Genomic DNA, 6,502 nt, shown 5'->3' with positions numbered 1-6,502 from the left:
CATGGCATATTTCCACATGTAATTACACCCGTTCTAGCGTTCAATGATCTTTAAAACTCTCGAGAGGAGCCCTACACAGATATAACTGATTAAGATGCTGGAACCTCGATCTTAGTTTAGACTACCCTCTATAGCGTTGGATTTGGTTATCCGTATCAAGATATGTACAAACCTATTCCTAAATATTTTTTTGCTAGTGCAGGAAGAGGGGAACAATTTTGTGGATGATAAACGAAAACTATACAAGGAGTGTATAAAAGATTAAGTCAATAAATTTCAATACACAATCATCCATTGCCAAAAGCTGTCGGTTTTTAAGCACAGGTTTGATGTATGATAAATAGAAGTGAAACGAAAATAAGAGAAAACAAATTAGGTGCACACACAAGTACGTAAATAAGTACTAATCATACTTTTACAACACAATGGATTTTCAGTATCGTACAAGGTCTTCTTTGACGTCAGTGGGGACCTTGCGTCAGAAACACATCTACGAACAAAGTCACGTGTCTAACGTTACAAACTCCAATCACTTCCTACAAACAACTGTGAGTTTACAGATAGTTGGCAATGATTTCTAAAACAGGGTCAAATAAAATAACATCTTGAGACACACAATAACGTATATTGTATCCACAATGTCAAACTCACATATTGTTTACAGCAAGCCAGGCATATACTAAAAGTGAATTTGCGCTAGTAATGTGGGGATGAACTTACCATTTGTGGTGTTTTCTCAAAATTTGTTCCGATGAAAAAACATTACAGAATAAGCTGGCGAACTATCAATATCATGTGCGATTCAATTCCTCAGGAACACTATGGAAGCAGAGCACCAATACAAAAGAATTAATCATACACTTAATCAAACATTCATTAAGTCACTTTCAAAAAGGATAAATACTCAATTTCCAGTACAATTGTAGATATCACACATCTAAGAAAATGTCAACAGTTTAACATACATGCTTAGTTTCTGCGTGATACGGGTGTAAATTCGGTAGTGTTCATTGGGATTACTGATGCAAACTACATTTATAATAACCTAGTAGGTAGCGTAGGTCATTCTTCCATTTCAGACTACTAATGCAAAGTGAACAAATAAAAGAAAGAAAAGAAAAGAAAAGAAAAAGAAAGAAAGAAAGAAAGAAAAAATTGAATGAGTGCTATTTTACTGGTAAATTTTTATTAGAAATATCCTATATTAAAAGTCGACAAGTATCATAATGCAAAGTTACAAACGTTCAAATGGAAAATTGGATGTTCTTTATACATGAAGCAGACCTTGCATGTTTCAAATATCAACGTGAATAAATCACATTGAATTACAAGATAGAAACAAATTTGTGTCAAACTAGTATAAATAAATTTTTGTTTCCAAATAACCAAAGAGGCTACCATTTTCTAGTATTTTCTGAAGATTTATGTGTACCGAACATCCAGCATCACTTTCATCTCTTGCGAATATGACGTTCTAATTTGCACAGAGAGAATGAACACGCTTAGAGCTAAAACGGATCATAGTGTCAGTCGGATGATGTTGGTTAGCTTATGGACCACCACTGGATCGAGGATTCAAACTCATAGTGATCCGGTAATTCGACTGAGACTCGGTAACCCAGATGATAAAAATGATATTTTGCTTATTCTCTTGCGTTTAAACAGTATTTCTTTCAGAGATGACCAGGACTGGAGATGTTATGTCCAGAATTCGAAAAACTCGACGCTGAAGTTGCCAGTTAATTATATTCTCCAGACCACGTCTACCGTTTTCTTGCACCGTTGTAACATTGGAATACGCACACGCACTTCATGTACGTGAGAGAGAGGGGAGAAAAGTGAAAGTTGTAACGATAAGGTAGGGAAACGTCAAGAAACAGAGCGAGAGAGAGAGAGAATACTTATCATTACAGTGTATGATAAAGAACGCACACACTGCTTATTCGAATTCTGGTTTGTAAGTTCTCCAACAGAAGATAAATTTCTGTTTTCAGCCATTATTTTATGCGAAAAAGTTATACTACCTGGTGGGGAATCGAACCCATATTATCAGCTTGGAAGTCTGGTACTTTACCACTACACCACCGATTGCTTTACCCAAGCTTTGTTAAGCAAATGATGTAATATTTCTTTCTGAGAACGATAACACGAAAAGTGTTTACTGCAGGTCAATGAAGTGTTCCGAATGTCCTGGTAAATCCCTTGACCTTTCCTAACCAACATTCGTAAATCGTCTCTATCATGATAAAGGCGTTTGCTTCCACATTCTTATGCATTGCACGAGTAATATGAGAAATCGATTCTTCACTATCACTTTGTAAAGAATGCAAGTTTGGTATGAACAGGATTTGAACCCATGCTAGGCATCGTTTTACTCGTAACTCTGTTACGTTACCGCTACACTACTTCGGCCTTGATTATTAAAACGATCAAGCTTCTTCCTGTGAGTTTATTTTCACCTAAGTGCACAACGAAATTCATTTGTTCGACGACCTAGAGAGAAATTAGTGCCCACTAATAAAGGAAACATACAAGCTAGAAAAAATACAGAAATAAAAACATATTATGCAGTAATTTCGCCGTGCAAGTTCAAAAGTATGCCAATAATAATAATAATAATAATAATAATAATAATAATAATAATAATAATAATGTTACTATTATATATATATATATATATATATATATATATATATATATATATATATATATTCCTTTCGCATTTCCCTTCTGTAATTTCTAGCGTCAAAGTGAAATAATGAAAACTATACTAGGCCAGAATCTCATCTATGTTTAAAAAGTGATCAAGATAGGTCGCGTGGTTCAAGAGTTATAAAGATTTATTTATTTTTATATATCTTTCCCCTACCCTCCACTCCCCTAAATTTAACCGTCAAAGTGATATGATGAAAACCGATTAATTTAAATTGATTTTTGTATATCTGTTCGTCCTCCTCTTCCCTACATTCCACCATCAAAGTGAAATGATTAAAAGCATTGCACTGCACAAAGGTAATTTATGTTGAAAATTTCATCCACATCGGTCGTTTGATTCAAGACATTAAGTTTTCTTTATTTTTTATATTTTTCCATCCTCCCCCTGCCCTAAGTAACACAATCAAAACGAATAGATAAAAATACTCCCACGTAAGAACATTATCAATGTTGAATATTTGATCGAGATCGGTCGAGTGGTTCAAGAGACTATGTCACAGTGCCTTTTAATTTTATAAAAGAAGTTATTATTATTATTATTATTATTATTATTATTATTATTATTATTATTATTATTATTATTATTATTATTATTATTATTATTGTTATTATTATTGTCGTACTTTTGAATTTGCACGACGAAATTGCTGCATATGTTCCTATTTCTGTATTTTTTGCATTGAACGTGGTTTCCTTTATTAGTAGGCACTAATCTCTCTCTGGGTCGTCGAATAAATGAATTTCGTTGTGCACTTACGTGCAAACTCACAGAAAGAAGCTTGATCGTTTTAATAATCAAGGCTAAAGTAAGTAATATTTGCCTTCTAGCTTGGGTTGGCATGGTAGCGCAGCGATATCGTAATGGAGTTACGAATAACAAAGGTGTCCAGCATGGGTTCAAATCCTGTTCATGCAAAACTTGCATTCTTTATAAAGTGATAGTGAAAAATCGATTTCTCATATTATATGTGCAATGCGTAAATATGTGGAAGCAAACACCTTTATCATTATAGAGACGATTTACGAATGTTGGTTGGGAAAGGGCAAGGGATTTGCCAGGACATTCGAAACACTTCATTGACCTGCAGTTAACACTTTTCGTGTTATCGTTCTCAAAAAGAAATATTACAGCATTTGTTTAACAAAGTTTGGGTAAAGCAATCGGTGTTGTAGTGGTAAAGTACCAGATTTCCAACCCGAAAATCTGGGTTCGATTCCCCACCAGGTAGTATAACTTTTTCGCATAAAATAATGCTTGAAAACACAGATTTATCTTCTATTGGAGAAGTTACAAAGCATCACTGGCGAGAATTCGAATAAACAGTGTGTGCGTCCTTTATCATACACTGTAATGATAAGTATGTTTCATATTTATATTCGTCTCACTCTCTCTCTCTCTCTCTCTCTCTCGCTCTGTTCCTTGACTTTTCCCTACCTTATCGTTACATCTTTCACTTCTCTCCTCTCTCTCTCACGTACATGAAGTGCGTGTGCGTGTTCCAATGTTACAACGGTGCAAGAAAACGGTAGACGTGGTCTGGAGAATATAATTAATTGGCAACTTCAGCGTCGAGTTTTTCGAATTCTGGACATAACATCTCCAGTCTTAGCCATCTCTGATAGAAATACTGTTTAAACGCACGAGAATAAGCAAAATATAATTTTTATCATCTGGGTTACCGAGTCTCAGTCGAATTACCGGACCACTATGAGTTTGAATCCTCGATCCAGTGGTGGTAGATAAGCTAACCAACATCATCCGACTGACACTATGGTGTGTTTTAGCTCTAAGCGTGTTCATTCTCTCTGTGCAAATTACAACGTTTTATTCGCAAGAGATGAAAACGATGCTGGATGTTCGGTACACATAAATCTTCAGAAAAGACTAGAAAATGGTAGCCTCTTTGGTTATTTGGAAACAAAAATTTATTTATACTAGTTTGACACAAATTTGTTTCTATCTTGTAATTCAATGTGATTTATTCACGTTGATATTTGAAACATGCAAGGTCTGCTTCATGTATAAAGAACATCCAATTTTCCATTTGAACGTTTGTAACTTTGCATTATGATACTTGTGGACTTTTAATATAGGATATTTCTAATAAAAATTTACCAGTAAAATAGCACTCATTCAATTTTTTCTTTCTTTCTTTCTTTCTTTCTTTTTCTTTTCTTTTCTTTTCTTTCTTTTATTTGTTCACTTTGCATTAGTAGTCTGAAATGGAAGAATGACCTACGCTACCTACTAGGTTATTATAAATGTAGTTTGCATCAGTAATCCCAATGAACACTACCGAATTTACACCCATATCACGCAGAAAGTAAGCATGTATGTTAAACTGTTGACATTTTCTTAGATGTGTCCCGTGAGACCTACAGTTCTACTGGAAATTGGGTATGCTATCCTTTATGAAAGTGACTTAATGAATTTTTCAAGCATCCTATATATATTCGAATAGTCCTGAAAAAATACATAAGACAAACGTTATTTCTATATTACTGTTGGATTTTTGGTAACGGAACTTTATAATGTTAGGTTCTTTTCTTGCTAAGTTTAAAATTCCACAGTTTTATCTTTTCTCCCTTTTCTTTTTCTTCCTCTCTCGCCTTCTCTCTGTCTTTCTCTGCCTCATTTCTGAACCTCTGTGTAACAGATATTCATTGGTTTCAATTTTTCATTGTGTGTGTTTCACTTTCTCCCTAAATAAATTTATTAATCGTGTTTCGTCTCGGTTTTGTTATTGCACTTTATCGATACTAATTTATTGTAAGGAAATATCCCGCACTCCGTCCACTGATATGAATTTTCCATTTTGCGGGATTTTTTGACACTTAGAAAGAGCGCTGACATGTTAGAGCATGCTACAGGATTGAGTAAAGAGTAAAAGTGATCATGCAGAGTGAGAAAAATGACAACAAATCGTAGGATGTGAAGTAGACAAGACAAATAAAATATCCTTCACGTAAGCAGCGATGACCGGGTCATTCAGGACCCAGACAAAGAATAGCTTATTTATGGTTGACAAAAAAAATGCTAGGCTAATAGAAATGCTATTGCATGGTACCTACGTTAAAAGAAGCATACCTTGACCGATGACCGGAAAAAGGAAAAATAGGAAAAAATTAAAATAACACATTTATGGGTCAAAAATAACCCGAACTCCGTTGGGCATGTGTTCGTATTCCTTAATGATCACATACGTTTTGAAATATTATTGGAGCAAGATCATGAAAATTCCTAATACTTTAATTTTTAACTGGAAATGAAAGGGGCAAATTTAAACTAAATTGTGCCTGGTCAAACGTAAGGATATAACCATAGGTTATATTATGCTATTCCGGACAAATACTAACCAAATACAGAAGGACTTTAAAAGTATATTTAACGATCAGTACATACTCGCTTCAACATGAAGATAGAAAGTACTATAAGTTGCACATAACAGTTAGTATCACAAAATAAAATTTGAAATCACGCTATAATCTCCTGAGCTTTTGCATCTATTTGAAAACACTTATTAAATATCCCTCGTTAGTTTCAACATGTTTTCAATGTATTAGTTCAATGGCTTTCAATATTATTCTATAGATCTTGAGTAAGAGGGGAAATCAAACTTTGGCTTTCGTTATCTGATACATGTATTTACAATTGAATATCCGAATTTGTCGATCTTTAATTACTTTCTGTGGATTTTATATTTAGGTTCATACATTTCTTGAATTTTTCTTCCTTGAACAAATGATTTATGTTTCATAATCTATGTATATAACGGAATTATTAATA

This window comes from Thermobia domestica, chromosome 4 (genome assembly GCF_964235325.1).
Source record: "Thermobia domestica chromosome 4, izTheDome1.hap1.1, whole genome shotgun sequence".
Classification (NCBI taxonomy): domain Eukaryota; kingdom Metazoa; phylum Arthropoda; class Insecta; order Zygentoma; family Lepismatidae; genus Thermobia; species Thermobia domestica.
This window is presented reverse-complemented; position numbering follows the sequence as displayed.